Below are 21,382 nucleotides of genomic sequence, written 5' to 3' on the forward strand. Positions count from 1 at the left end.
TCCACTATTGATATATATGGTAGGTGTTCAGCTCACAATATTCACTATTTTTTCTTATGATTTCTTCTTTGACCCATGGATTATTAATACATGTTGCAGAAATTCCAAAATTGAGGGAATCTCTCCATACTATTTGGTATGGGTTGAGCTATGTTCCCACCCGAAAAAAAAGATATGCTGATGTCCTAACCCCCAGTACCTCAGAATGTGACCTTATTTGATAGCAGAATCAATGTAGATGTAATTAGTTAAGATAAGGTCATATTGGAGTCAGGTGAACCCTTAATCCTATACAACTGGTGTCCATATAAGAAGGCAGCCATGTGAAGATAGGCACAGGGAAAAAGTCATGTGAAGGCAGAGAATCAGAGTGATGCATGAACAGGCCAAAGAATGTCAAAGATTGCTGACAAACCACCAGCAGCTAAGAAAATGCAAGGAAGGATTCCACTACAGGTTTTAGAGGGAGGTTGGCTCTGGTGACACATTGGTTTCAGACTTCTTGCCTCCAGAACTGAAACAATAAATTTCTGTTTTGTTTTAAACTCCCCAGTTTGTGGTACTTTGTTATGGCAGGCCTAGGAAACTAATACACTATTACTGTATGGTTTCAATTCTTTTAAATTTGTTGAGGATTTGGTCTTATGGCTCAGCATACCTTCTACCTTGGTGAATGTTCCCTGCACTTGTACATATATGCTGCACTTGTTGGTATAGCGTTCTTATTTTGGCGAGAGGAGTAACAAATTACTCTATTTGAAGGAATGATACTAAGGAAAGAACTTGTAGATGTTTTGGTACAACTTATAGAAAAGGTAAAGGTAACCCAAACATGCGTGCACTGCCTTGGTGACCAGGGAAGTCATCCCCGTGGCTATGGTAAGCCAGCCTAAGGCTTAGCTCTCATTATCACTGTTTCCCAGGATGTGCTTGTCAAAGCGATACTCTGCCATGCCAGATTTGGAGGCCCCCATCTTGCGTTAGTTGGTTACATGGTCACGCAATTCTTTGATGGATTTCACCTGCTTGTTCAGGTAAAGAGTCTCAATGAAGTCACACAAATTGGGGTCGTTTTTGTCAGTGGCCAGTTTGTGCAGTTCCAGTAGTGACTGATTCACACTTTTTTCCAAGTGTAGCACACATTCCATTGCATTCAGCCCATTCTCCCAGTCATCACGGTCTGGTTTCTTGATATCCTGAAGGAAGATTTGGCCACCCTGTTGGTTCTGCAGCTTCATCAGTTTCTCAGCATGTTCCCTCTCCTCACGAGACTGGTGAAGAAAGTATTTGGCAAAGTTCTTCAAAGCCACATCATCGTGGTCAAAATAGTATGACATGGATAGGTAGACGTAGGAGGCATAGAGCTCCAGGCTCTATGGCAGCTGATGGCAGCCTCCGAGTGCTGGTGGTAGTTCTGGTACACCTGCGAGGGGGATGCGGTCGTCGGTTGTCATGGCCGGCGGCTGAGGAGAGGCGGTTGGAGGGCACTGTGAGGTGGTGGCGAGGGCTGGCTCTGAGCGGCCGGCCAGAGCGGGGGACGAGTGCAGGGTTCCATCCAAGCACTGTTGAAGCAGGAAACCTCGGTGACTTTCCGCGAAGACTGTGGCCGGTATAGCATTCTTTAAATGTCAAATAGATCAAGTCGGTGGTTTTCAAATCTCTTGTATCTTCACTGATTTTTTTTTCTACATTTTTAATCAGGTACTGGGAGAGATGTTTATTCTCTATGAGTGCTGATTTTTCTATTTTAGTCTGTCAATTTTTACTTAATATAGCTTTTTACATCCACTTTAATATGATTCATATTCAATTTTTATAACTTTCCTTAACTATTTACTGTCACTCTGTGCCTTTTTTATTAAATTGTTTCTACTCAACACCATAGAGTTTAATCTTGCTTTTAAATCTAGTCTGACAATCTCTGCCTTTTGATTCTAGCGTTAGACCATTTATTAATTGAATCAGTGCAAGTGTTTACTTTGTCTTTACTGCAGATCCAATTTTCTGTCATATATAATTTCTCTACAGTCTGATGAACTTCTTTTATCAGTTATTATATTGTATGTCCATTTGGGACAAATTCAGCTTTCCCTGCTGAGAAAGTTTTTATTTCATATTCATAGATTGCAAAGATATTCTTCTATGTTTTATTCCAGCAGGTATATAACGTTTTTACACTTATGTCTATGATCATCCTGAAATGAAATTTTGTGTGTGGAGTAAGGTAGCATCCAAGTTCATGTTGTCCCTGTACCATTTGTTGATAAGACAGACTTTCTTTTCCCCATTAAATTGTAGAAATATATTTGTGGAAAGTCAAATGACCATATAAGTTTAAGTCTCATTCTGAATTCCCTATTTTATTCCATTTATTGATTCATCTATCCGTATATCAATACCATTCTGTCTTAGTTAATGAAGCTTCTTTGTAAGTCTTGATATCTGGGACTAAATGTTGCACAATATTACTGTCCTTTTGAAAACTAATACTAGCTCTTCTGTAGCATAAATTGTAGAATCCAACTGTCACTTTCTTCAGTATCATAGCAATATTCTCTCAATTAATGAACATAAATAATCCCTCCATTTATTTAACCATTCTTTAATATTCCTTATCTATGTCATGGGGTTTTCAGTCGTGAGCTCTTGGAAAATTTCATTAAATTTATTCCTAACTCTTTAATATTTTCATGCCACTTTAATGATATTTCAGAATTAAAATTCTCAATATTTTGTTGCTAGTATATGTTAATGCAGTTGCTCTTTTATATTTTAACTTATATGAGTTAGAGTTCTAATATTTTTATTAATAGATTCCTGTAGATTTTTTCTAGCATATAACCATACTCTCTGAAAATAACAGTAGTTTTACTTCTTATCCAATATTTATGTATTTATTTACTCTTTTGTCTTATTGCTTGGTTAAGACCTACTTCTAATGTTGATTAGAAGTAATGAGAGCAGACACCCCTGACTTTTCCCTATTTTAGTTGGAAACTTCAATATCATAACAGTAAGCTTGATGTTAGCTATAGATCTTTGCTAGAAGCATTTTAGCAGACTGAGGGAGTTCCCTCCTACTTACAGTGTACTGAAATTAGTTATTATGATTTAGTGTTGTACTTCTTTAAAAAAATATTTTCTATATCTATTGAGATCATTACTTTTGCTTCTTATTTTTTAAATAGATTTGTGGTGATTTAGATGGATTTTAGAATTTTAAACCAACCTCACATTCCTGAGATAAACCCACTTTGTTATAATCTATTTTCCTTTTTTTAAAATATTGATGGGTTCAATTCATAATGTTTTCTTAAGGAATTTTGATGCTATGCTCCTGAGTAGTTTTGAACTATAAATTAATTTTCTTATAATGCCCTTGTCAGGCTTTTGTATCAAGATCACATTGTCTCATACAATCAGTTGTGACATGTTCTTATTTCTGTTATTTTCTAAAAATGTTTGTGCAAGATTGGTGTTATTTCTTCCTTAAATGTTTGATGGTATTCACCAGTAAAATTGTCTGGGTGTGTAATTACCTATCATTATTGTGCACACTTCATGCCAGGGAGGGAAAGTGTAGCTTCATGCATCGGGACCCTGTCTTTTCCAAGGGGGTTTCTCAGATGACTGCCTTCTGTTTTGGAGCTCTGATGAATCTGGCACAATCTAGCCACCACAGGGAGAATAGAAGTGCACATTGGGATGGTAGAATGCCATTGATCTTATCTCCTGCTCTGCACAGTGAGCAGACACAAAAATCTCAGCTCTCAGCTTCCCCCTTGGGAGGGAAAGAGTTGATCCATGCATCCAGCAATCCATCCTCTCCAGGGCTGCACAAAGGAATGGAATCTGTACTGTATAGCACAGGGAACTATATTCAGTATCCTGTCATAAACCATAATGGAAAAGAATATAAAGGAAAGAATGTATGTGTACAACTGAGTCACTTTGCTGTACAGCAGAGATTGGCACAACATTGTAAATCAACTATACTATAATTGAAGAAAAATAAAAAATTAAAAAAAGAAATAGCATCTGTTTCACTAGTTCTGAAGTTCTGATGGACCAGTGGCAGCTCGTGTGTAGATGCCATTGTTTCTCTCTCATGATCAACACAGGGTTAATGGATAAAAAATCCCAGTTTTCAGCTTGCCCCTGAGAAGGAAAAGAGTTGATCTGTATGTCCAATGCCCCCACTTTTCCAGGGCTGACCAAAGAACTAACATCGATCTCACTAGTCTTGAAGCTCTGATAGATCTAGCACAGTCTAGCCACCTGGTGAAGAATGGAGGTAGCAGCTTGGTCTGGTAGATGCCATAGCTACTCCTACCTCCTGGGCTCAGCATGGAGGGAACGGACAAAAGCCGCAGATGCCTGCTTTTCCCTGGGGAGGGTAAGAGTTGGTAGAGGTCCCCCAAATCTCTGGCCAGGCTGATTGGCAGGGGTCTTCTTCTGTATGAGGCAAGTCAGTGAAGACTGAAAGAGGTGTCTGCTTTGTCATATGTATAGACACCAACACAGAAAACCTATGAAAATGAGGAATCAGATAAAGATGTTCCAAACAAAGGAAACAGAGAAATCTCCAGAAACCAACCCTAATGAAACAGAGTTATATGATTTTCCTTATAGAGAATTAGAAATAGCTCTTATAAAGATGGACAATGAGGTGGTGGGTAAATCACTTTTTAATTCTAGTATAAAAGTTAAAGACAAAAGGATTTTTAAAAACTGTACCTAAAAATGTGTTAAAGGATACACAATATGAATACTTTCAAATTGTGACGTGTATTCATGACACCCACTCTGAAAGATCTTTTGAAAAAAAAAAAAACTACAGTGAAAAGTTTCATTTAAATTCTTTCCAAACCCAAGGATCCTTAGGCAGTAAGCAAACTATAGCAGCATTATCAAAATCCTCCACAAGTTTGCAGATGTTTGAATGTCAGACTTGAGACGTAGAGTCTCTCCACGTTAGATGCCTTCTCTTGCAGGAAGTAAGAGGAAACCTAGAGGTTGTATGTTGCCTGTCATGGCAGGAGAAAGCTGACTTCTGGAGATAGTAAATTCTGACGATGATAATATGGACCGGAGAGGGGAGAAGTTAAAGTGTAGAGCATTTGTATGCAGTTGAACTCTAGTTATCAGCTTAAAAAAAGACTGTTATAAGATATATCATATTCTTATAAAATATAATAATATTATATATGTATTACATAACCCCAAAGTAACCAAAAAATACCTATAGAAATTATACAAAAGAAAAAGAGAAAGGAATGAAAGTATATCAATTCAAAATATCAAAAAAAAACACAAAGCAAGATGAGGGGGAACAGACAGACAAAAGAATTAAAAGACTAACAGAAAACAACAAATGGCAATAGTAAATACTTTCCTAAGAATAATAATTTAAATGTAAATAGATTAAATTCTCCAATTAGAAGACATAGAATGGTTGAAGGGATAAAAAGCAGGACTAACTATATGCTATCTACAAGAAAATCACTATTTTTTTAAATTGAAGTATAGTTGATTCACAGTATTGTGTTAGTTTTAGGTGTACAGCAAAGTGATTCAGTTCTATTCAGTTAAATATATATATGTATATTTCAGATTATTTTTCATTATAGGTTATTACGAGATACTGAATATAGTACCCTGTGAAAAAGGATGAAATATTGAAATATTGCCATCTGCAGCAACTTGGATGGACCTAGAAACTATCATACTAAGAAAATCACTTTAGATTTAAGGACACGTATAGGCAGAAAGTGTAGGGATGAAAAGAGATAATATTCCATGTCATTGGTAAACAGTAGAGAGCAGGGTTGACTGATTTTATCAGGAAAAATAGATTTTAAATTATAAACTCTCACAAGAAATAAAGAAGGATATTATATAATGATAAAGGGTCAATCCACCAGGAAGATATTTCACTCAGTATCAGAGCATACACTGGTAGAACTGAAGGAAGAAATAGATAGCAATACAGTAAGAGTAAGAGATTTCAGTACCACACTTTGAAGAAGGGATGGAATATCCAGACAGAAGATTAGTAAGCAAACAGAGGACTTCAATAACACTATAGGCCAAATGTAACAAAGTTTCTATAAACTTTCCACTCAATACCACAATACACCACAATACACATTCTTCTCAACTGAGAATGGATCCTTCTCCAGCATAGATCACATGTTTGATCATGAAACAGGTCAACAAATTTAAGATTAAAATCATACCAAGTATCATTTCTGATCACAGTGGAATGAAAATAGAAATCAGTAGCAGAAGGAAAACTGAAAAATTCACAAATATGTGGAAATTAAACCATACACTCTTGAACAATGATTGGGTCTGAAAAGAATCAGAGGAAACTAGAAAATACCTCGAGACAAAAATAAAAACACAACATACCAAAACGTATGAAATTGAGAAAGAGAGTACTAAGAGGGATGTTCATAGTTAGAAAAGTCTACATTATAAAAGAAGAAAGATCTCAAAAAATCTAACTTCATACCTCAAGGATTTAGAAAAAGAAAAACAAAGCCCAAAGTTAGCAGAAGGAATTAAAAAAAGAAGACAGAAATAAACAAAACAGAAAATGGAAAAACAATAGAGAAAAACAGTGAAACTCAGAACTGTTTTTTGAAAAGATTTTTTAAAAAGCGAAAAAACCTTTGGATAGACTAAAAAAAAGAGAGAACAATCAGTATCAGAAATGAGAGACATTACAACTTATGCCACAGAAATACAAAGAATCATAAGGACACTACTATGGACAATTATATACCAACAAGCTGAATAGTCTAGAAAAGATGAGTAAATTCCTGGAAACATACAGCCTACCAAGACTAAAACATGAAGAAAGTCTAAACAGACCTATATCTAATATGGAGATTGAATCAGTAATCAAAAGCCTCCCAACAAAGAAAAGTGCAGAGTCAGATGGCTTCACTAGTGAATTCTTAGGAAAAAATACCAAACTTTTCCACAAAATTGAAGAGGAGGGAACACTTCCAGAATCATTTAATGAGTCCCTCACTACCCCGATACTAAAGCCAGACAAAGACCTACAAGAAGGTAGGTGAGAGAATCATAAGAATGTATTACCTTATCAAAAATAAATTGATTGTAAAAGAAAATTGGAGATAGTAAGACAGCAAGAAAGGGTCAAAACTTTCAAGTATTATTTTTATTATTGCTTTCCTTAAACATTTGTAATATGTGTTTCTTATATAAGAAAGCCTTTCCTAGCCTCTCAAATTTAACTATTTACTATATCTAATACAACTGAATTTTGCATACGTTGTGAGGAAGGAATAAAAACTTATTTTCCCCATCTGGAAAATTGTTCTAGCATCATCTATATCTATCTATCTATCTATCTATCTATCTATCTATCTATCATCTATATCTATTTTTATTTTGAGATATATTTTACATAAATAATAGTGCATAAAACACAATGTAAAGAATAATTATGAAGTATGTGTAATTTGTAACAACCAAAGTGAAAAAAATAGATCATTTTTAGTATCTCAGAAATCTCTCATGTGTCTATCCTTCCCCCATTCTAAATATTTTGACTTTTATGATAATTATTACCTTGCTTTTCTTTATAATTTTACTACTTATATGAATATGTCTATAAATATATTATTTTTCCTTGATTTTGAGTGTAATGCAAAGTGAGCACACTACTGTATTACTTTCTTTTTTATTTATTGCGCAACATTGTGAGAATCTAACATCATTAAATATAGCTATAGTTATTTCATTTGTTTTGCTGTATACTATTCTACTGTATGAATATCTCCAAGTTTGTTCATTCTACTATTGATAGACATTTGAAGATTTTTCCAATTAAAACTCATTACGAACACTGCTGCTGCAAATATTTTTCATATCTACTAGCAAGCATGTACAAGATTCATTCCGCTTTATATACTTAGATGGGATATTGCTATATTACAAGTCAAGTGTTATTTAAATGAGTAGATAATGCTAATATTTTTTCCAACATAGTTGAAGAACTTAAAATCTACCAATCATGCATGAGATTCTCCTTTGCGTCACAATTTTACCAACAATTGGTGTCATCAGAGGTTTTAGTAATTGCCAATCTGGTATGTATGCAATAATATTTCATTGAGATTTTAATTTGAATTTGTCTGATTTACTAATGAAGTTAAAGGTATGTTTACATGTTTAGTGGTAATTGGTATATCCTCTTTTGTAAAGTATAGTAAAATTTATGGCCCATTTTTAAAAACTGGTATTTGGAGATTTTCTTAATGGCTTCTTGTAATTTTTGTCTGTTGGTATGTATTATATACATATACTTAGTTAAATATACATGTTGCAAACATCCTCTCCTTACTTTCTTTTACCTTCTCACAGTTTTATTGTGTCTTTAGACGAAGAGAGATTAAGTTTAATGTAATGGAGTTTATCAGTATTTCCTTCATGCATATGGCTGTTTTCATCTAGTTTAACACATCTTTCCCTCAAGATGAAATCATAAAAATATTGTCTTATGCATCTCCTAAAAATGTATAGTTTCCCCTTTCATGTGTTAGTAATTTTTTCTGCCTGGAATTGATTTTTATAGCATTTGTAAAATTTTGGATATATTTTATATAGCATATAATTCAGCATTTTAAAAATGTACACCTAAGTGGATTATAATATATTTACTGTTGTATAGCCCTCACCACTGTCTAATTCCAGAACTTTCCACTACCCCATAGTGAAGCCATAGTCATTAGGAGTTAATGTCAATCACCCATCACTCCCATCCCCTGACAATCACTATTCTACTTTCAGTCTCTATGGATTTGCCTATTCTGCAAATTTCATATAAATGTTATCATAAAATGTGACATTGGAAAATTATAGACCTTCTAGATTCCCTTCTAGATCCCAGGAATATTTTGCAACTTTCCAAAGTTTTAGGGATGTTCCTCCTGTGTTAGTTGCTAGGGCTACCATAACAAAATATCACAGACTGTGTGGCTTAAACCACAGAAATTTATTTTCTCACAGTTCTAGAGACTTCAAGTCCTAGAGCAAGGTGTTGGCAGGTTTGATTTCTCCTAAGGCCTCTCTCACATGGCCTTTTCTCTGTGTGCACGCATCTTCAAATATGGTCATATTCTAAGATTCTGGGGTTAGGGTTTCAACATACGAATTTTGAGGGGACACAATTCATTCCATAAAACCTCCCAAACTTTTTGGTTAGTCTATTGTTTTCCACAGCTGTTACACAACACCTATCATCTCAGGTGGCAGGAACCTAAGATTGTTTTAGCCTGCAAGGTTTGCAGGAAATTCTGCCCCCAATTTGCAAGCTGTTTTAACACTAAACCTGCAGGTTACTAACATAAAAACTAACGTTTGAGCCAGTTTTCCAGGGAGATACTAGACAGGTCAGAACAAATAATTAATTACAACTCTATGTGAATAAGGTCTGTTCTTTTTCATTTGGTGCCAGGAAAGTGGTCCAGTGGTCTGTTACTTTCATGGCTACCATGGAGAAAGGGAGCTGGGTATGGGAATGGGGTAAGTTAAATGCCACAAGATTCTCAGTTCTTACTGAGAATCGTTCTTTTCATTTTTTTTCTTTTTTTGAGCAAGTACATTCTCCAGATTGTTGCAAGCCTTGGTAAGTTTCCAGAATCTAAAAAAAAGTTGATTCTGACAGTTTTTGCCTGTTTTTTCTTGCTTTTATGCATGGTAGAATTGGGGATCATTTATTCTGCCATTTTTGCTGATGTGAACCTGGAATTGATCTTTGCATATGATATGCAGTAAAAGTCCTGTTATGATTCATCAGTTGTCGCCACATGACTTTTTGTAAAGTTCATCCTTTCTTGCTTTTCTTCAAGGCCATCTCTTTCATACATCAATTGTCCATACATAGGTTACTCAGTTTCGAGGATTTTTATTTTCATTCTGAGTGATTTATTTATGCATCCATGTCCAAATACCATGCTGTCTGATTATTTTACTTTAAAATAAGTACATTTTTAAACTATTTTTAATTTATTGTTTTAGTGAATATAGTTGATTTACAATGTTGTGTTAGTTTCTGGTGTACAGTAAAGTGATTCAGTTTTATATATATATTCAGTTTCATATATATATATATATATATATATATTCTTTTTCCATTATGGTTTATTACAGGATATTGAATATAGTTCCCTGTGCTATATAGTAGAACCTTGTTTTTTGTCTATTTTATATATAGTAGACTGTATCTACTAATCCCAAACTCCTAATTTATCCCTCCCCCATCCCTTTTCCCCTTTGGTAACCATAAGTTTATTTTCTATGTCTGTGAGTCTGTTTCTGTTTCATAAATAAGTTCATTTGTGTCATATTTTAGATTCCATCCACATATAAGTGATATCATATGATATTTGTCTTTCTGACTTATTACTTCATTTAGTATAATAATTTCTAGGTACATCCATGTTGCTGCAAATTGCATTATTTCATTCTTTTATGGCTAAGTAGTATTCCATTGTATATATGTACCACATCTTCTTTATCTATTTATCTGTCAATGAACATTTAGGTTGCTTTCATGTTTGCCTGTTGTAAATAGTGCTGCTATGAACATAGGAGTGCATGTATCTTTTTGAATTACAGTTTTCTCCAGATATATGCCCAGGAGTGGGATTGCTGGATAATGCGACAACTCTATTTTTAGTTTTTGGAGGACCCTGCATACTGTCTTCCATAGTGGCTGCACCAGTTTACATTCCCGCTAACAGTATAAGAGGGTTCCCTTTTCTCCACAGCCTTTCCAGCATTTGTTATTTGTAGACTATTTAATGATGGCCATTCTGACCAGTGTGAGGTGGTACCTCATTGCAGGTTTGATTTGCATTTCTTTAATAATTAGCAATGTTGAGCATCTTTTCATGTGCATATTGGCCATCTGTTTGTCTTCTTTGGAGAAATGTCTATTTGGATCTTCTGTCCATTATATTATTAGGTTGCTTGTTTTTTTTGTTACTTACTTATATGAGCTGTTTTTCATGTTTTGGAATTTAAGCCCTTGTCAGTTGCATTGTTTGCAAATATTTTATCCTGGTCCATAGGTTGTCTTTTTGTTTTGTTGATGGTTTCCTTTGGTGTGAAAAAGCTTATAAGTTTGATTAGGTCCCATTTGTTTATTTTTGCTTTTATTTCTGTTGCCTTGGGAGACTGACCTAAGAAAACATCAGTACAATTTATGTCAGAGAATGTTTTTCCTGTGCTCTCTTCTAGGAGTTTTATGTTATCATGTCTTATATTTAAGTCTTTAATCCATTTTGAGTTTATTTTTGTGTATGGTGTGAGGGTGTGTTCTAAGTTCATTGACTTACATGTGGCTGTCCAGCTTTCCCAACACCATTTACTGAAGAGACTGTCTTTTCTCCATTGTATATTCTTGCCTCCTTTGTTGAAGACTGACTGTAGGTTCGTGAGTTTATTTCTGGACTCTCTCTTCTATTCCATTGATCCATATGTCTGTTTTTGTGCCAATACCATTCTGTTTTGATTACTGTAGCTTTGTAGTATTGTCTGAAGTTTGGGAGGGTTATGGCTCCTACTTCGTTCTTTTTCCTCAGGATTGATTGGCAATTCTGGGCCTTTCATGGTACCATATAAGTTTTAGGGTTGTTTGTTCTATTTCTGTGAAAAATGCCATGGGTATTTTGATAGGGATTGCATTAAATCTGTAGATTGCTTTTGGTAGTAATACCATTTTGACAATATTAATTCTTCTAATCCAAAAGCACTGGATATCTTTCCATTTCTTTGAATCATCTTCAGTTTCCTTCCTCAATGTTTTATAATTCTCAGCATGTAAGTCTTTCCCCTCCTTGGTCAGGTTTATTCCTAAGTATCTTTTTTTTTTCTGATGAGATTTTAGAAGGGTTTTTTTTTTTTTTTACTTTTCCTTTCTGATATATTATTGTTAGTGTAAAGAAACACAACAGATTTCTGTATTTTAATCTTGTATCCTGCTACCTTGCTGAATTTTTTTATCAGTTCTAGTAGTTTTGTGTGGAGTCTTTGAGGTTTTCTATATATTGTATACTGTTATCTGCATATAATGACAATTTTATCTCTTCTCTTCCTATTTGGATACCTTTTATTTCTTTTTCTTGTCTGATTGCTGTGGCTAGGACTTCCAATACTGTGTTGAGTAGAAGTGGTGAGAATGGGCATCCTTGTTTCCAGATTTTACTGTGAAGCCTCTCAGATTTTCACTGTTGAGTTTTATGTTGGCTGTTGGTTTATCAAAAATAGCTTTTATTATGTTGAGATATGTTCCCTCTATACCCACTTTGTTAAGAGTTTTTGTCATGAATGGATGTCTAATTTTATCGAAGGCTTTTTCTGCATCTATTGAAATGATTATGTGGTTTTTGTGTTTTCCTTTGTTGATGTGGTATATCACATTAATTGTTTTGATTATGTTGAACCATACTTGTGACCATGGGATGAATCCAACTTGATTGTGGTGTATGATCTTTTTTTATGTGTTGTAGCATTCAGTTTGCTAATATTTTGTTGAGAACTTTTGTATCTATATTCATCAAAGTTATTGGCCTGTAGTTTTCTTTTTAGGTAGTGTCTTTGTCTGATTTTGGTATCAGGCTGATGGTGGCTTCATAGAATGACTTTGGGAGTGTTCCTTCCTATTCAATCTTTAGGAGGAATTTGAGAAGGATCAGTATAAATTCTTTGTATGTTTGATAGAATTCCCCAGTGAAGCCATCTTGTTCTGGACTTTTGTTTGCAGGGAGTTTTTCTTATTACAGATTCTAGTTCACTTCTAGTGATTGATCTGTTCGAATTATCTATTTCTTCTTGATTCACTTTTGGTGGGGTGTATGTCTCTAGAAACTTGTCCATTTCTTCTAGGTTGTCCAATGTTGGCATATAATTGTTCATAGTATTATGTTTTTTTGTAGTATTTCTGTGGTATCAGTTGTTATTTCTCCTCTTTCATCTCTTATTTTGTTTATTTGGGCCCTTTATCTTTTCTTCTTGGTGAGCCTGGACAGAGGTTTGTCAATTTTGTTTACCCTTTCAAGGAACTAGCTCTTGGTTTTATTGATATTTTTCTATTTTTTCAATCTCTATTTCATTTCTTTCCTCTCTGATCTTTATCATTTCATTCCTTCTGGTGACTTTAGGTTTTGTTTGTTCTTTTTCTAATTTTTTGAGGTGGTAGGTTAGGTTGTTTATTTGAGATTTTTCTTGTTTTTTTGAGGAAGGCCTGTATCACTATGGACTTCCCTCTTAGGAATGCTATTGCTGCATCCCATAGATTTTGTATGGTTGTGTTTTCATTGTCATTTGTCTCAAGGTATTTTTTAATTTCCTCTTTGATTTCATTGTTGCCCCATTGGTTTTTTAGTAGCATGTCGTTTAGTCTCCATGTAATCATTTTTTTCTTGTTTCTCTTTCTGTAGTTGATTTCTAGTTTCATGACATTGTGGTCAGAAAAGATGCTTAAATTGACTTATTTCCTCTTAAATTTGTTGAGGTTTGTTTTGTATGTAGGCAGTCCTAGAGAATGTTCCATGTGCACTTGAAAAGAATGTGTATTCTATTTTTTTTTTGGATGTGATGTACTAAAAATATCAATTAAGTCTAACTGTTCTGTTGTATCATTTAGAATATCTGTTGCCTTCTTGATTTTTTGTCTGGAAGATCTGTCCATTGATGTGAGTGGGTTTTTAAAGTCTCCTACTATTTTTGTTTTCCTGTTAATTTCTCCCTTTATGTCTGTTAGTATTTGTTTTATGTATTTAGGTGCTGCTATATTGGGTGCATATATGTTAACGAATATAATATCCTCTTCTTGTATTGATCCTTGTATCATTATATAGTATCCTTCTTTATCTTTCTTTATGGCCTTTGTTTTAAAGTCTATTTTGTCTGGTTTGTCTATTGCTACCCTGATTTCTTCATAGTTTCTAGTTCCTTTTTTAGAGTCATCTGCATTTCTGTTGGTAGCTTTTCTTAATTCCTTCAGTATTTTCATTACCTCCTTTTTGAATTTGAGGTCTAGTAGACTAGAGAGATCTGTTTCATTGTTTGTACTTTCAGGGAAATCCTCTTGATCTTTTAATTGGAAGTGGTTCCTCTGCTTCTTAGTTTTACTTATATTTCTCTGACTCTGTGAGTTTAGGAGAAACAGTTGTCTACTATGGTCTAGGAGGGCTCTTATGTGGGAGCATCCCGATGTAGCCTGCGTGAGTCTCATATTTTTGGTGCAAGGGCTGTTTTTAGTATGGATGCCTGCCACATTTTCTCTCAGTGTGTGTAGGCTGTTATCCCTTTGTATGGGGTGTGACTGGTGTTGTGGTGACCAGAGCCTGCACTGGATATTGAGCAGGCCTCCTCTTTGCTCTGTGGTTGTCACAGCCGTGTTGAGTGCAGGGTCTGCTCCCCAGTTGTTGGAGTAGATGCCCCCAGATCTGTTTATGAACTGTGGTGTGAGGTAGGAGGAACTGGAGCACTCCCACTGGGAGAGGAGCCACTGAGTATTCCTCCACAGGAGCTGTCCACTAGGAAGTGCGCTCTGTGGTATCACCTGTCACCTGTTGTGCAGGCTCACCGACTACACTGTTTTGGCACTGCCCTCAGCCCTGCCTCAACCTTGGAAATTCAGGCAGTTGGCGCAGGTGTCCCGCAGGTGCTGTGTTCACAAAGCCCTATAGCGCATATCTGTTGGCACAGAACCACTGAAGGTTAGGCGCCGGGACCACCATAGTCCCACACTTGGACCTGCCCTCAGAGCTACCAAGTCAGCCCAGACCCTAGCCCTACCTCTACATCTGTGTGCTTGCAGAGCCTATAGCTTGCTATCACCAGACCTGCCCCAGCCATGGGAGCACCAGTAATTGGCTCAGATGTCCTGCAGGCAGTGAGTTTACAAAGCCACCTGTGGTGCATAAATCCTCTGATTGCAGAGTGACTGCTTCTGAAGTCTTGGGGCTCCTGGGGATCGGCTTGGATTTCAGCCCCACCTCTGCATGTGGGCAACCTGCAGGTGCTTATGTGCTCCCAGAACTCCACACCCACTGTAAGCATGTTGAAAATGAGGCTGCTCCAGTAAGCCCCACCCTTCCAGCATGCATGTTAACAATGGGGCTTCAGTGGCAGACCTGGGCTCCTTCCTGTGCACACCCCAGGTTGCAGCTTAGACCACAGTCCAGCCCCTTCAGGCTCTTTCCACACAGCCAATCCCTGTCCTTTCTCTGGGTCCGCTGAAGCCAGAGTTTCAGCACCCAGCCCCCATGCACACCAGAAGTGCATCTTGAGTTGGGGAGTGCAGGGAAGTGGCATGGACCCTCTGTGCTGGTCTTTCTCTGTTTTGCCTGCTGCAAGCTGGCTGCTGCACTCTCTTCTGAGCCTCGGAAGCTCCCTTTCTGTCCTGACTGATCTCCCCACCAGTGATGGGGCTTCCCAGAGTGAGGGAACCTTACTTCTTTCACAGCTCCCTTCCAGAGGTGCAGGTCCCATCCTGATTCCTTTTTGTTGTTGTTGTTTTCTCCTACTTTGTTACATGGTGATCTTCCTTGGGGTTTTGTTTTTATGAGATCTTCTGCCAGTGTTCAGCAGGTATTCTGTGAGAATTGTAGATGTACTTTTGATGTGGAAGGAGGTGAGCTTCATGTCCTTCTATTCTGCCACCTTGATCTGGCCCCTTATTTTTTTAACTATTAAAGCAAGTTATTCAACCCTTGTATTTTCTTTCAGGAATGGTTTGGGTATTCTTGATCCTTTCTGTTTCCATATAAGATTTAAAAATCATTTGTGAAGTCCCACGGTATAATCTGTGTTTTTTTTTTTATTGGAGTTCTATTGAATCTAAAATTGATGTGGGGGTAATGGACATATTTAAAATATTAAGTCCATAAATTCATTAACATGATATATCTCTATATTCAGGAAATCTTTAATATCTCCTACTAAAATTTTATAATTGCCTCCAAAGACAATTGCAATACTCTGATACATCTGTTCTTACTTCATGATTTTGACAGTATTGTGAATGGTATACTTTATTTTTGTGTGTGTTACTGGCATGTTGAAATACAATTGATATTTTTTAAAGTTAATGTTGTATATAGCCAGTAAACCTACTAAACTGCCGTATCTTTTAGCTGCTTTATTAATACTAAAATATTTATCAGTTGATTCTTTTAGATATTTTTACATATGCCATTGTGGTAGGCAAAAATATGCCCCCTCTCTGCAAAAAATCCACATGATAATTCACAGACCCGATCTCCCAGGACCCTGTGAATATGATGAGATTATCCTGAATTGTTCAGATGGTCCAAATGTAAACACCTGAGCCCTTAAAGGTGAAGAGAAAGGCCTAAGAAGATGTAAGAGAGATCTAAAGAATGGTAAGGATTTAACACACTGTAATTGTCTTGATGAAGAAGGGATTCCTATGTCATAAGAATAACATATCATTCCTACAACCACAAGGAATTGAATTCTTTTAATGTAAGTGAGCTTGGCAGAGGAGCCTGAGCCCCAGACAAGAACTGAAACTCTGGTCAATATTTTTATTTTAGCTGTGTGGGACCATAAGCAGAGTATCTAGCCATGTTTTCCATTACGAATTTTATAATTTTAACTATTACATTTTTGTCCTTGATCTATTTTGAGTTAAGTTTTGTATGTCATGGAATGTAGGGTTCCAACTTCATTCTTTTGCATGTGGATATCCTATTTTCCCAGCACCATTTGTTGAAGAATGTATTTCCCCCATTGAATGGTTATGGCTCCCTTCCTCTCTCTAATTTTTAATATATTTTTTTCTGCCTTAATGTTCTTGTTACCACCTCTGGTATAACGTTGAGTAGCATGGGAAACTTTTCACTTTCACTATTATGTATGAGATTGGTTGTAGTTGTTGTCATTGTTGTTCTTGGGGGAGGTTGTAAATACTCTTGATTAGAATAATATTTATGATAAAAAACCCTCCAGAAAGTAAGCATAGAGGGAACTTACCTCAACATAATAAAGGCCACATATGACAAACCCACAGCCAAAATCGTTCTCAATGGTGAAAAACTAAAACCATTTCCTCTAAGATCAGGAACAAGACAAGGTTGTCCACTCTTATCGCTATTATTCAACATAGTTTTGGAAGTTTTAGCCACAGCAATCAGAGAAGAAAAAGAAATAAAAGGAATCCAAACTGGAAAAGAAGAAGTAAAGCTGTCACTGTTTGCAGATGACATGATACTATACATAGAGAATCCTAAACATGCTACCAGAAAACTACTGGAGCTAGTCAATGAATTTGGTAAAGTAGCAGGATACAAAATTAATGCACAGAAAACTTTTGCATTCCTATACACTAACAATGAAAAATCTCACAGAGAAATTAAGGAAACACTCCCATTTACCATTGCAACAAAAAGAATAGAATACCTAGTAATAAACCTACCTAAGGAGACAAAACACCTGTATGCAGAAAACTGTGACACTGATGAAAGAAATTAAAGATGATACAAACAGATGGAGAGATATACCATGTTCTTGGATTGGAAGAAGGAACATTGTGAAAATGACTATACTACCCAAAGCAATCTACATATTCAGTGCAATCCCTGTCAGACTACCAATGGCATTTTTCACAGAACTAGAACAAAAAATTGGCACAGGGAGATTAGCTCGTTGCTTTGTGTCCACCTAGAGAGGTGGGATAGGGAGGGTGGGATGGAGATTCAAGAGGGAGGAAAAATGTGGATAAATGTATATATATTGCTGATTCACTTTGTTATACAGCAGAAACTAACACACCATTGTAAATCAATTATACTCCAATAAAGATGTTAAAAGAAAAACAACCTATTTTGCATTTCAAAGAAAGAATGTATATTCTGCTGCTGTTACACACAGTAATCTATACATGACCATATGTGTATGTTAATTTTGTTTTTCAAATCTTCTCTAGCTTTATTTTCTGTATGTTCTGTCATTTACTGACAAAATTCTTTGTCTAGGTATGACATTTATAACATTGAAATAAATCTCCCACAGAACTATGGAGATATTGCTCTGTTCTCTAGTCTGATTCTTGTTTTGTTTTAGGGATTGCTTTTATATTTTCTTTCTGAAGTTAAAAAAATTGAATATTTGTGGTTCAAAAGTTTCACCCAATTGTTTCAGATTTTTAAACTTAAAAATATTCCCTTTTGGACTTTTCATAATGACACTTAGTTCATTCTTCTATTCAGAGATATTTTACACTATTTATTTCCCTCCTACTCTTCATTTTCTATAGTCTGTTTATTTTGATCCCTGTTAAAAGGATATTGGAACTATTGCACCCATTTTATGTATCTCACTTATTTTTCTTCTCATCTTTTTATACATTTTCACTGCACTCCTGGAAATACCTGAATTTAATCTTATGTTTATTAATTAGATCTTCAGCTTGGGTCATTCTGTTATTTAGCCCAAATATTAACTTTTAATTTCAATAAAGTTCATGGACATTAAAAATGACTGCCTTTGAGAGATTCGAGAAAGTATAGCATTATAAAAAGAAGAGGATGAGGATGCGGCAATGAGGGTGCAACTTCAATGTTAGAATTAATAGGAAAATATAAAATATTAATTATAAGATTACCTAATGTGTTCATTTTTCAGAATTTTAATGCTTTCAGTTACATCATGTTGATTTTCTTCACTAGTTGATTTTTGATTGTATATCCATATTTACCTATAATGGTTAAGATTGATTCAGATTGGCCACTTTCTTTAGACATAAATAATTCACCTTTTCTCTTTTCATGAATGCAGGTTTGAATTAACAGGTTACCCTTGGCTTGAATAGTTGTTGAGGGGCATATGGTGGTTACTAGGATTCCTTTAGAGTTTAGTTTTTCTTGGGGTTCTAAATTTAGGGAATCGGTGTCCTTTGTGATGGTTGACAGGAAATTATAGCACTCCGCTTATTCCTATGTAAATTGTCATATTTTAGGGTACCCTACTTGTGTTTTTATCCTGCGGTCAAAACACTGAAAATAGCCACTTTAAGAAAGAGGGAATGAAATTTTTTTAGTGACGTTTAATTACATGGGAAAAGTACCCTTGTTCCTTTCAATTCCTCTTGTGATTGTTCTTATACACAGTTTCTGCTTGGAGTAATATTTGTGGGGCCCCCTCTTTCTCTCAGTGAGACTGAAAGTTCTTCAGCTCTTTTTGTTTTCATTATTAATCTGTTCTGTCTTTTTTATAATTTTAAAAGTTTCTTTTTTGTCTGCTGGAGATGTACTTTCTTTCTTAGTGTTATTATTCTTCTATTTTAATAAAATTTTGAGAGGGTGGTAAGGTGAATATATGTATTATGTTTTCAAATAGAACTATATTTCCTATTTACTAATGAATATTTTAAATTCAAAGGCCAACTGAACTCATTGTAACAAGTGGAATAATACAAAAATGCATAAATTAAATCTTAAACTCCCTGCTCACATAGAAAGCACTGATAGACCAGGCTTGACTGCTATCCTTTGTAAGTCCTGCTTACAAGGTTTGGTCTTCACTAGCATCTGAGAACTTGGATTTAGGGAAGGTTCCCATCGTTCTAACTGGTAGGAGTGGCTCACTGTGCCTACACTATTTATATGAATAATGTGGCTTATCCTGCCTTCCTTCTGCGAGTATGCAGTTTTGACACATGATAAGCAGACAGTGCCTAATATGATCAGCCCCCAATATAATTCTGGGAACTAGGTCTCTAATGAGCTTATTTATAGACAACATTTCATTTGTATTTTCACAACTCATTGCTAGGAGATTTAAGCATGTTTTGTATGACCCCAAAGGGAGAGGGCTTGTGCCTGGTTTTCTCTGGACTTTGTCCCCTTTGACTTTTCCCTTTGCTAATTTTGCTTTATATTCTTTCACTGTAATAAAACATAGTGATGGGTGACATTTTATACTAAGATCTCTTAGTCCTCCTAGCAAGTCATCAAACTGTGAGTGGTCTTGGGGACCTCTGACACACTGCTCTAATTTATTACTACCCACTTGATTTGTGTATGTTGAGCCATACTTGCATCCCAGGGATAGATCCCACTTGGCCATAGTGTATAATCCTTTTAATGTACAGTTGAATTTGGTTTGATAATGTTTTATTAAGGATATTTGCATTTATGTTCATCCAGGATATGAGCCTGTGCTTTTCTTTTCTTTAGTGTCTTTGTATAGCTTTGCTATCACTGTGATGCTGGCCTTCTTAAATGTTTCTATATGTTCCCCCTTTTGTTTTTTGGAAGAGTTTAAGAATGTTTGATATAATTTACCCATGAAGTCCTCTGGTCCTGGGCTTTTCTTTGTTGGGAGGTTTTTGACTACTGATTCAATCTCCTTATTTGTTATTCGTCTGTTTAGGCTTCCTATTTCTTCTTGATTCTGCTTTAGTAGATTGTATGTTTCCTAGAAGTTTATTTTTTTCCCAGGTTATCCAATTTGTTGATATATAATTGTGTATAATAGTCTCTTAAGATAATCTTTATTTCTGAAACATTCATTAGAATGTCTCTTATTTGTTTCTGATATTTTGAGTCTTCTCTCTTTTCTTCTCTTTTTTTCTTGTGCAGGGGAAGCCATGGTGGAGGGGATTTCCTCTTGGCATTGAGTTGTACTGGCAAGGGGGATGGAATGATGCAGGTAAAATCTTTCTACTCTTTCTATGCTGTAAATGAATATCTGAGTATGTGATTCTTGCATTACCATCTGTAGAAGCTGTTCCACTATCTCTTAATTTTCAATGCAGCAGATTAAAATTTGAGATTACATTGATACCTGAAATTTCAATACTGAAGGGTATATGCTAGTCTTTTCTGATTCATATGTTTAACTCTCTTTTCCCACAATGGTAAAAATGGCTCTCATTATTTATGCATTTACTTAAGCAAGTATACACAGATAGTTTCAGATTAGTGAATCCATTAACACTTCAGAAAGAAAATCTATTAACTTAGAATTCAATATTTCTTTTTTAAATTAAATTTTTAATTGAATTATAGTTGCTGTACAATCTTATATAAGTTACAGGTGTACAATATACTGATTCAAATGGTCTACTCCATTTATAGTTATTATAGTTATTTATAGCTATAGTTATTATTTATAGTTATTATAAAATATTTGCTCTGTTCCCCATGTGGTACAATATATCCTTGTAGCTTATTTTATGCCTAATAGTTTGTACCTCTTAATCCCCTACCTCTATATTGCCCCTCCCCCTTTCCTTTCCCCACTAGTAACAACAAGTTTGTTCTCTACATCTGTGGGTTTCCTTTTTTGTTATATTCACTAGTTTGTT

At 35.4% G+C, this 21,382-nt stretch overlaps 1 pseudogene across 1 annotated transcript; it reads right to left on the reverse strand.

The window, feature by feature from the left end:
* Positions 1-896: 896 nt before the first annotated feature.
* On the reverse strand, positions 897-1,450 carry LOC309796983 (ferritin heavy chain-like; annotated as a pseudogene). The gene has a single exon. The product of its transcript is annotated as a ferritin heavy chain-like (transcript).
* Between the last annotated feature and the right edge of the window lie 19,932 nt (positions 1,451-21,382).

This window comes from Mesoplodon mirus (genome assembly GCF_964341445.2).
Source record: "Mesoplodon mirus genome assembly, chromosome: X".
Taxonomy (NCBI): domain Eukaryota; kingdom Metazoa; phylum Chordata; class Mammalia; order Artiodactyla; family Ziphiidae; genus Mesoplodon; species Mesoplodon mirus.